The sequence below is a fragment of the Anabrus simplex genome, unplaced genomic scaffold, assembly GCF_040414725.1.
Source record: "Anabrus simplex isolate iqAnaSimp1 unplaced genomic scaffold, ASM4041472v1 ctg00000125.1, whole genome shotgun sequence".
Classification (NCBI taxonomy): Eukaryota; Metazoa; Arthropoda; class Insecta; order Orthoptera; family Tettigoniidae; genus Anabrus; species Anabrus simplex.
This window is the reverse complement of record NW_027130074.1, coordinates 480,922-493,140: the sequence shown is the minus strand read 5'-3', so window position 1 is coordinate 493,140 and position 12,219 is coordinate 480,922. Positions and strand designations below refer to the sequence as shown.

Below are 12,219 nucleotides of genomic sequence, written 5' to 3'. Positions count from 1 at the left end.
TACATTCCTATCCAGATAACTAAAATAATAAATGATGTTCTAATATAACTAATGTGATTCCAATATAATTTTACTTTACAAATGACTGCAGTTTAATTAACAGTTCTCAACGAATAGTTGCCGATGACGGATGTAATTGGACTGTAGAATTCCAATCAACATGGCTGACGGCTACAGTGTGCATGTATGTTGATTGTGCGGCATGAAAGCAGCTTGGACCTTCAAAAATTGTATTTATTATTTTTTGCAAACTGGAGTGTAGTTAGTAAGACGTAAAGCGATTATTGTAATTTTCCCACTCAAACGATAGTCGAACTTGAAGTGTTTCAGTTAAACACACAAGCTTTTAACGTAAACCCATTTAGTTAGCATGCTTGTTTCTTGCCCAAGTAAAGGAGCCACCGTTTCGATACCTTGTCTCATCGGTGATTTTTAATTTATTTTAGCTCGAATGTTGTATGTTTTGAATTTAACGCACATTCCTTTAGTTATTATATTTGTTCAAGGGAAAGTGTGCCGAGTTTGATTCCCATACGGCCTGTGGATTTTATAGCTCTATTGTTAGGTGCCAAGTGATGTAAACTTCACAGCAGGCAATTATTCCTTTAGTAATTTAACACATTTTCTCTTTAGTCCTTCGACCCTTTCGCAGTCTCTCAGCTCCATGAACTAACGTCGCCTTCGAACATTTTGACCAAAATGAATAAAGCATATGTATTTAGCCTTACACTATTTCCCCAGTAATATTAAAACAATTTGAATAGCCATTATCTTGTTCCAAGATCAGATCCAAAAGCCCCTGGACCACGTCTCAATTGTCTAGTTAGGTTAAGCCTGGGATCGAATCTCAAACAGTCGTTGGTAGTGCCTTTGTAAGTTACGGTGGGCATCAAATGCATGCTTGTCCCTAATCACATTGGCAGTTGGGTTTAGCTAGCACTCCTGGGCGTCAAACTTGAGCCTGTAAAGCTAACGCCATTGCAAGGTTAAGCCTAGGGTTGAATCCACGACCAGTGAGGTTAGGCGTCGAGTCGAATCTGTGTTTGTTAGGTTAAGCTTGCACTCTTAGCCAAGAACTATTTTTAAAATCCCCCGCCAAGTAAGGTCATGTGAGGTTAAGCATACACTCTTACTGAGCATATTCCGTGAGGCAGAGGAGCATGTGGTGGCGGTGGCTGGCGAACCTGTGAATAGTATCTACTAATATCTTGTTCTTTCAGTGTTACATAAACCACGTTCCATACATTCCAAGGACAGTGAATAATATCTCAAAAGTATTATATACTTACACAGTAGAAATTTGTGAGTGTTGATTTAAAATTCAAAAAAGACTTTATTATTGAACATCAAGAGACCTAATTATTGTAATTCTTGTGATTTTTGAGCAGTGATGTAGTCTCCTGTTATACTTTGTGTCATTTGCCAGACGTGTTCCAAGTCCCGTCACATCTAAATATGCCACAAACATTTAAGTGTTGCCAACACAAACAGTCCACCTCTGGATTCCTTGTCTTCACTAATTAGGTGCAGAGTAGTTTGGGGGCAATATATAAACATGCAAGCTATTAAGATAACATTTTATTAGTACAAACAACACAAAGAGTGTTCAAAATCTTTCATTTTGTCACGCTGTGGACTAATGTGTAACAATTACAGGAGTTAGGTGATGTCTAGATGTCTCCACCGAGCACCTTACTGAGTTTTAATATATTTCTTTACGATTTGTTTTACATCGCACCGACACAGACAGATCTTATGGCGACGATGGGTTAGGAAAGGACTAGGGGTGGGAAAGAAGCGGCTGTGGCCTTAAATAAGGTAGAGAACCAGCATTTTCCTGGCGTTAAATTCGGAAACCATGAAAAACCATCTTCAGGGCTGCCGGCATTGGGGCTCCAACCCACTATCTCCCGGATGCAAGCTCACAGCTGCGCACCTCTAATTGGACGGCCAACTCGACCAGTAGATTCAATACAATCGATATCTTTGATACTCTAGGTTACATTACTTTCAAGTACTTGCAGGATTACTCTCTTCAGTCATAATCCTAACAGTTCCCATCGCATTCGGTCTAGTCCCACCAAAGCTGTTCCTTGTCAGATGACAACATGGATGAGGATGTCCTTGTATTACCCATTAGTACAGGAATTTCATATAGTAAAGATAACTCCCTCAATTCGTAACAGCAAAGCCTGAAAGAACTTGCACAAAATTCACCCTACTGTCCTAACAAGCAGCTAACATGCCACGGTTTGAAATGGACAATTCCTGCAATATACCGCAAGTAGCAATGATACCAACGTCCACACATTATGTATATGGCAAAGAATCTTGGAACACTATCAGCTGTTGCGTGGCCTTGGAACAAAGCCAGATGTCACACAATACCTAGCAGTGCATTACAGTACTATGTGGAAGACAGAGGAACTACTTGAAGAAAATGAGAATATTCATATAAAAACTACAACATATCTAAGGAACTTCAGAATTAATGGTTTAAAATAAGGAATGTGGTAGTAGTGATGAATGATTTTTTACGAGTTAGTACAACTACACAACCATCATCTCAAAGAGTGGCTGTCTCACGTACATGGACGTGACATATAGAAAAGGCTTCTAAGATCTTTAAGACTTACTGGAGGCAAAAATGATAAGCTCCATAAATCCAGTACCACATAATAATGGAACTGAAGCAAAGCATTACAGTGAAACCTCGTTAGAGCGTTCCTCATTTACACCTTTTCTCACTTAACACGACGTAAATTCGAAGTCCCAATGCTCATCGTATTAAATCCATATAAAATACGTCACTTAGCACGTCACTAATTTTTGCTATTACTGCTTAGTACGATCACATTTTCCTAGCCCTGAAAATGTTATTTGTCATCCCCTGTGGAAGGAACGTGATTTCGAACTCCGGTAAGAGCCCTGCCCGCAGTTGCGTGATAATTCGACAAGGTCTTGAATTCTTTAAGTTCACAGAATAAATTTCACCTTCAAGGAGCCTCAGAAACGCTCAGTTTTGCTTGCCGGTCGGCAATGAAACTGCTGAATAACACTATCAGCCTGTTTGTGCTTGTATTTCAGATTCGATTCAAAAGTTAGAAATGTATTTCCTGTTTAGTTGCACAATGACGGGTAGCAAATATTTGTCGCGCGGTAGCCTACATCCGCAACATAATCGTGTGAAGTTGACCACCCACTGGTCCGAAAAAAAATGCTTTCTCTAGCATTTGTTTTAGAAAGAGTGAGATATGCAATAATACTTCGATGTTTTTATGGGCCAAATTCAAATATTTTCATATTTGTTGTTCTTAACACTTTCCGGTGTACAATTTTAATGTTATAAGCCACAGCAGAAAAGGTCTCATATGTGTTCTCTCGCGTTTTTTCACATCACAATAGTCTCTCCTTACAGAGTTTCGCTGTATCCGTGGATATACGACGAGAAATCCGAATATGTCGGAAAATCGTATGTACTGTTTCGATATCCCTGTTGGATAATTTTTATACATTTATTCAGTAGTACGTTTTCTCGCTTACCACATTAATTTTCCTTGTCCCCTGCAGAAACGTCTTAACGAGGTTTCACTGTGTTCAAATCAAGAGAATTGGTAAATATGGCAAAGGTCTGGCTTCCAAAAACAAAATTACCAAGTTTCGACGAGACTATATTTCGAGGGCATTTTCGAAAATAAGACCACCATAAATTAAAGCCTCATTCGAATACAAAAAAATTCAATATATCACCTCATCCCTGAAAGTTTAGACAAAGAAAACCATAAAAACATATTGCCATGATCGAATCCAAGGTCACCATACTGTACAACTTAAGCTGATTGCATCGGAGTATGTGAAGCACATTCTTGAATCCACGAATAAGCTGTGCTTAGATAATATTATCATCATCTGGGCATGTTCAGTAAGGCTCGTCTTTACGCTGTTTAACCCTTCTACTCTGAGTGGATCGAATCGAACAAGATTTAATATTCAATTGCGTGTAGCTGATAAAATGTGGACACTATATGCAAAAAGCCTTGTGTATTTATTCATCTCGTTAGTAGTTATGACATGACTTTAAAATATTTTTCAGTTGATGACTTCTCTACTTGTTCAATAAATTAAATATATGATGAATGGGTTGATGGACCCATCCATTCATTTCAATACTTCCCTGCATGCTGGTCACCATAGAAACTACCTCCATGACTATGGAGTACTTCAGTAAGGAAAGTAATAATCTGTTCATTGTTTCAGTGTTCAAATATGGCAGGTCAGCAGCGGATATGTGAGAAATTATGTATGAAATTAGTGAGAGTGAATATGAAGAGGAAGCTGATGATCATTCGCTGATCTTGATATTTCGTTTCCCAAAAAACTCATGATGAAGATCATGTTTCCCCCGAGGGAGAAGAAAATGATGAGCTCAAAGTATCTGATAATGAAATACAAGATGAGGTTGACTGTACAACAAGATGGGTACATATCTCGAAATAGGACAGAATGGAGAAAATAACCCTATTGACAATCACGTGTAAGGTACATTCAACATATACAGTAGAACCCCTAAGTAATGTTTCTACAGGTACCTGATTCTTTTAACCTTAAATGGGGTATACTTTAAATCGAGGTTTCAGTAGGAAGCATACCGTTTCCAGAGATCTTTGCGTGTATTAATATCCATATTTTTTTATTTTTATCAATATTTATTTCAAATAACGAGCTACTTTTATTTTTGAGAGCAGCCATGTTGCACTTCCAGAGCCTCGCTGTCGCGTGGGAACGAACTCACCCGCGGTAAGCTCGTGAAATAACGTGACACCTCGGTGGACTTCGAGTACCCAACAATTCTTCAAATTCACGGAATTCTGCGTAACGAGAGATTTTGGCAACACAGTAAATACAGCAATAAATAGTCTAAATTATTCTTAAAACCTACATGGAGACAGAACCCCCAGGGTTAAATATAAATGAAGTTAAGCCTAAGTACAAATCAGCGTCAGATCAGTGGACTAGCTCCACGTGCCAAGGTCAATGGATGAAGAAAACCCGCTAAACGCCCGGGCAGAAATAATTTATTTCACCTGTTGCGAGTGTGGTAAAATTATGAGGTTAACATCTAAATAAATCACAAGTCTGTCCGGAATTCTGGAACAAGTTTCATGAAAATCGGTCTCTTGGACGCGATATTAGCAGATTACGTAATCAAGCGTAGTGGTGTGAGTAGCGTCAATCCTACTGTAAGACTATAAAAGAAACCCCCCTCTGCATTTTTCTCAGTGTCGGTCTGGTTTCTGAAGCAGTGGAAGCTTACGCCCGTCGTCAGCAGAAAATTGTATAAGATTGATCTACAAATAGCATAGGCGTCTGTTAAAGGAAATAGCAGATTTTATTGTATCACCTTGTGTGTGTTGGAAAGTGTTAAGGGAGTTGGGAAGCTAGTCAGAGTAGTTCTGATTTCGTTATCTGTTGAACACCTGTTGTATTAGGGTGACTGAAAGCCGACTCTGGGGAGAAGGGAGACAGTCGCAGTCGACTGCAGAACGAAGGAGGTGTGCTGTACAAATTATAACGAAGAAAGTGCGTGATTTGTGTTGTCACTTAATAACGTGTGAAAAGGCAGTATTTGTAAGATTGATATGTTTGAGAAGATGATGTTCTTTGTACCAATGTGCGGCTAAGCATGAGGTCAGCTGGCGAAAATGTAGCCAGAATGCTGGAGATGACGTCAATGTAGGTCTGTCTATATTTTGTATTATGTTGTGGTTAAACTTTTTTGTTTGTCCCAACCAATTTTTTAAGACGTGTGTCGGGTTGATATTTGTAATTATCAGGCGAGAAGTGTTATAATTATGGTCAGCGTGTGAAAATCTTTAGTTTTGTAAAATTTCACGTCAAGAAACTGTAAAATGCGACGTTTAAATCTGGTGTTAATGTTCTATGATATATTGTCCAAAGTGAGGAAAATTAGGAAAGCGATAATGGTAAAGTAGTCGAGGCGAACGTCTTAAATTTCAAGTATCATTTGAATTCAGACATTTTTGTCGAAATTAATAATATTAATAATATTAATAATAATAATAGTAATAATAATAATAATAATAATAATAATAATAATAATAATAATAATAATGTCTACCGCGGGATAAAAATTTTCCTATGTTAAAAGTGCATTTAACAAGTATGTTTTACAAGGATCGCAGGCATTTCGAAAATTCCAGTGAAATTCGATAGAGTTATGTTTTATTCATGGGAAGTAAAATTTTGTGAATCGTGTATGTCGATGATACGGAAAATCGCGGTGTGTTCTTGTATTCTCGAGGTCCGAAAGTTGTAGTAACAGTAAAATAAAGAGGTGTATTTTATAATGGTTATTGCTTTCTACAAGAGGATCGAAATATGAAAAGGTTCTTGGAAATATAAGAAAAATGGATTGAGAGCGAAGAATTTATACATGTGGAGATGAGAGTGATAGGAATACTGAAGGTGAAAGGGAGCCTGGATTTTAAGTAATACCGCTGGGATAAGGCGAGGAGAATGAGTTTTGAGACAGGCTCTGTTTGCCGAGGAAGGATTTGTGCGACAGGCTGTATTGTGGCAGGCTGTAGTGTATTCCGCTAACAATCCGAAATTTGAGACGACTACTGTGTGAGGCACCGTAGATTTCTAGTAAGATCCCAAGTGAAAAACGATTCTAGTGAAGATTAAAAATCTTGGTAGTAAAAGTCAAGTGACTAGTTACGTAAAGTCAGTATGAATAGTAGGATAATGTGACCTCAAGGATAAAAGAGCATTTAGAATACACGGTTGGTGTTGTGTGACCGTATAAATTTATTGAATTTCGTTTCACTGGATAGTCAGAGATATAAATATTTGAAATTGACGGTAGACGATTTGAGGGTTTCCAATGCGGTAGTGATGATTATTATTTTTGGACAACATCCACTAAATTGTAGACGGGTGTTGGGATATTATTTTTTCTTCCCTAAAAATTCATTGCGCATGCTGAGATCGTGTTTGATTTGGGGGATTGCTCGTCACGCATATTTATTTTCGAGTTCACGTTTTGTAACGAGATAGAGACTTACTGCATTTTCCGACTTGCGTTTCTTTAATAGTAAGAGACGTTGTTCCGTTGTGTGTTATTAGTCTGACCAGGTTATTACTGAAATGTCAGAGTTTGTTTGAAATTGCTGGTTCGCCTGATGTGCCAGGAGAAGCATAATACGACCCATTTTCCGCCCGACAATAGATTTAGGACGTCACATGTTATCCTTGGAGTATACTGATGATGAGACGTCCTAGTTCACGCTCGACGATAGAATTAGGAAGGTATCGTGTACATAGAGATTAGTGTTAGGATGTACAGATTTTAAGTGAGCCCGACGATAGGTGTGGGATGTCAGCTGTACATACTCAAGTCTCAGATTAGATGTTTTTTTGTTTTTGCGAAGTGACCTGGGCGAAGGTAGCATCTACAGTAAAATACGAAATATGAAGAGGGTTAGATCGGAAATAATGAGGCCAACTTGTGCGCAACTCCAACAGCTGGAAGGTGCTCCCTAAGATATGGGACCGTTATCGGCGAATGAGGGTTGCCCAACATTGGATATCGACCTGATGGTGATTAAATATTTTACTGTAATTCTCCATGCGTGTTGAGTTAAAATAACTTTGATATTTTATTTTATTTTACGGACTTAATTCTTTTGTCGTTCTGACGTCCGTTTCGTTTTGATAGTGTGCATATTGACACTCAATGTATTAGTGTGAGACTTGAGTTGCGAATGTGGTTTCCATTCGTCAGCCAGTAATATTATTTTTATTTTCAATCTTTGTCGTTCTTTCATCTATATACGTAGTTGAGTTCGATTAAGTGCTAACTTTGTAGGTAGTGTGTTGGGACAAACAATAAGTAGATGGATCTGTAATGGTAGTCATTGTTGAAAAAGGAAAGAATTCCTTAAGTTTGTTGTATTTTTCAATGTGGACCGGTAATTTTATTAAGAGTAACATAATCATTTCTAACCTGAAAATTGGTTCGATAATAATACTTTTCAAGTGATTTACCACTTTTTAATTAACTTCAGTGATTAGCATTTCTTCCAAATGCGTGATGAATAAGTGTTTCCTGCATTTCGCAGTTTTGTTCCTTCAGAATGACGTAACATAAGATCCTCGCGGTTCATGTTGTTGGTTCCTTCCGAACAGCTGTTTGGGTGATGCATATTTAGCATCGGGATTATTTTATCACTTAAGGGTGTCATGAATGACAAATACATGGTGGAATTTTATTTCAATTGTGAATGATGCTGTTAACTCGTAGTGAACACCATGCTTTCCCATAATATTTCGCAACCTATCCAAAGCAACTGATAGTCAATTTGGTTCGACTAAGGGTCCATTCGGCGGGTGTTCCGTATCCGCAAGGGTATTCGACTGGTGGATAACCTTAATTGAGAGGAAATCAGGCGTTCTACTTGTTGAAAGTCAGATTTTCCACGGATCGTGTGGATTAATTCTCAGTTCTCGTTTGGAGTAATAGGTGCCCGGTTTTCAGGTCTTTCCTTTTTCAGTTTTTCAGTTTCGCTGTCCACTAATTTATTACTTTCTCCGAAGCAACTCCTCGATAATTGTGAGAAATAAATCAACGCTATGCAATGTGACTGCGTTTGAAACTTCAATAATAAATGATTTATATTTTTTTATTTCATGGATTTATATTAAAATAACAATGTTGTCGTGCCATTTCGAATTTAATAAAAGTCAGTAAGCACATATTTGCTCCTCATTTCAAGTAGTTAGGCTCTCTTCTGAATCCCATCGTTTGGTTAAGATCGTGACCGAATTTCTTCCCGCAACGACCCATGATTTAAGAGTTATATATTGGTCTACTGTAGCAGCTGTGGCCGACCAACGATGGAATGGTAAGTTCAAGGGTTCAATACATTACTTGCACAATGAGAGCAATAAAAGGAGGAGATAATTATATATTCTACACACTGTATTGTAGTTACAGTCTGTGCTTCATTTCACAAATTTTTGTCAGGAAATGCAAATCGGTTCAGTTTAACGTTTTCCTTATAGCGTTATACATGATTTTCCATAAAAGAAGGGAAATATACTGTACCGGGAACGCCGCTACGAGAGAAGTCCGAAGTATGTTTGTTGAACTTCGCGCGAGGTGGAAGGTAGGCAGCCCGCCGAACGCAGTGACGTACCCAGCGAGTGACGTGGCCGTCGTAAGCCAGCTATCCGCAACCATATATGGTTATGTTCCAGCTTACCCTCAAAAGTACATTTTGCGCTACTTTATCGCTATTTCGACACTGCCATCTTAAAAACCATTACAATGGACGTCATCTGTCAAGATTTCAAGAAAATCCACCGAGTATTATAGAAGTTATAAGGGCAGATAATACCCGGGTTCTAGACACTTCCATGCGAACGTGTGTAAAAGGAGGACAACCCGACCTACGAATTCAGTATCTGTCACTCCGCCGTCTCTGTGACACGGGTGACAGGAGGAGTATTGTGTGTGTCGAACTTCTAGTTGACAGTCTTCGAAATCCAAGTATTGGAACTTCGGTATTTTCTCTAAGTGTTGTGTCGGGACTTTATCATCTTCTTGAAGTGCCTGATTGGGACTTTGTTATTTTCTGCGAGCATGTGTTGGAACTTAGTCATAATGACACATTGGAACTTTGTTATTTTTCGTATGTCGTGATTGGACTTTGATATTTTCTTATAGTGCCATATAGGAACTTTGTTATTTTTCTGAAGCGTCTCATTGGAACGTAGTTATTTCCGCCAAGTGTCACGGTAAGACTTTATTATTTTCTTAAGGTGACATACTGGAACATTGTCGTCGGAACTTTATTTTCTTCGAGTGTCGTGTTGGGACTTTTATATTTTGACACATCGGAACTTTATTTTCTTCGAGTGTCGTGTTGGGACTTTAGTATTTTGACACATTGGAACTTTGTTATTTCTACACATTGGAACTTTGTTATTTTTGGAAGTGCCACATAGGGACTTAGTTATTCGACGAGGATTGAAAGGACTTTGAATTTTCACGAGTGTTGTGTACCACACTGAACTTGCGTTTCGAACTTATTCGAACTTGTATTTTGTGAATCAATTTCTGGAACATTGACATTTTCCGAGCGTGTAGGATGAACGTGTGCCCTACCAACATAAACTTTCGTGTGAACGATATGACTTGTTTTCCAAAGTGCCTCATTGAATTTACGTCTTGTAAAGACTGTGAAACTGCTGGAAAATACATGAGTGGAAATATATTGTGAAATGGAGAGGTTTTTTGTAGATAAAGGAAAACCTATAGGCCTATTCCTTTGATAGAGCTTGAAGCATATTTAGGTACGTATGATTTACATTATTTAGTAACAATATCAGTTCCTGTCTTTATTGCTGATTATTAATAATCACAACCAGTTGCATAGAAAATCAATACTGGCGCGCGGAGCTTCCGGCTAGTTACTGAATTGTGCTTCAGCCGAGCTCCATGTCGTGTTTGTTGGAAGACATATTGGAGTATCTGGGGAATGTATTTAAATACTCCAGGTTAATGTGCTTGAAGATTAAGGTTAAGCCTTAATTTTTTATATTTCCAGTTATTACCTTTCAATTTTTATTTTATTTAAAGCCATGTGAGCACTAAATTGCTGTCTGTGTGTACCTTTAAATGAGACTAGAATACGTTAATTTTGGATAACATTATTTTGGATAGTCCACAGTAAAAATGTAAGCAATTTGACTTCCCAAACTCATGCTGAATATCTGCTGCCATGGATTAGTTGAAGTTATTACCATAAATTGAAGTAACAAGCCATCGATCAACATGTGACGTTACTAATATTAGGCCTACCGATCGTAGGAAATTTCGGCAACAACTTTTACGTCCACCTGATGAATAATATTCTCAACAAACAATTGTAATTAGGTTAAAAATATCATATTAACATGTCTAGATTTTTATCAAACCAAACCAAGAGGTAATTTGTGCCTATGAGTGTTAATGTCATTCTAATTGTTTCATTGAGATTATTGTTTGTGTTAAATTTTCGCCTCCATATTTTTCCTTGGTTTTGATTATTATTATTATTATTATTATTATATTTATTAAATTTTGGCCGGTGTATTTCATTCTATTTTTCCTTGTTTTTGATATGTGATCTCTAATCGTGCTGTAAATTTGTGTTTTGCCCTGTGTTGGTTTATTTATCATTATGGGATCATTCTTTTCGCTGTTCTGGGGGCCTAAATTTGATTATCCCTCATATACACATCATGCTGTTTCCTAAGCCACTCACTTTAAATGTTATAACAATTTTGATCACCTGTTAAATACTCTGTAAATCCAACTATCAATCAATGTATTAATAATTCTTTTTATTTATCTTCTGTAACTAGGCCATTCTAGGGAACTGAAATTTGTTTCTCCTGTTCTTTATTCTCCTTTGGTTCATGCTCACATGTCTTATTCACATCCGTGTTTTGTTTTTTTACCTTCCATTATTTATTTGTTGTATCACAAAGTTCTTATCCCTTATCTTGTGGATGCTTTAATTTTGGCAGGCCTTGCCTGTTAATGATTAATGATAGATTGGCTCAGGTAGCTGTATGCTTCAGTTCGTGTAACATTGTTCTGTTAATTGTGGACCATTAATATGTTTTTCCCTTGTAATATTGTAATTGGTTTGGGAAATTTTTCTACCGTTTATTATTGTCATTTAAATTTATTTATTTATACATGTGATTTTATTTGCTGTTCGAGTCACATTTTGAGTTTGCTTGTGTCTCTGTTTCCGTAATTGCTTAAACATTCATGTAAGAATGAATTGAAACAAAGTTCAATTTAATCAGATTAATACTTAGTTACTGGCCAGTATTCTATTTTTTAGAAAGGTATATCTTAAAATTAAGTATTAATTTTTTTAAATGGTCTCAGGTTCATAGTAATAATCTAGAAAGGTATCGACCTTTCAGTATCCTTATTGTTTTATAGAATTGGTTAACTTTTACATTATTTAGTAACTTATTTAAAGTTATTAGTTATCAAATTTCTTGTAATTTTATTCATTTAAAATGGTAATTCAATTGTAGATATTCATGAAATTTAAATCTTTATTCATTAAGTAAATATTTAACTCCAATTCTAATTGTGTCTCTTCATTTGGTAGTGCTGGTTACTTCGAC

General features: G+C 37.1%; 1 protein-coding gene across 1 annotated transcript in view; it reads right to left on the bottom strand.

Moving 5' to 3' along the window:
* Positions 1 to 12,219, bottom strand: part of LOC137503446 (zinc finger protein OZF-like) — a gene marked incomplete at its 3' end in the record, with an annotated part of 113,055 nt that overhangs the window by 88,911 nt on the left and 11,925 nt on the right. The gene's annotated exons all lie outside the window — the stretch shown is intronic.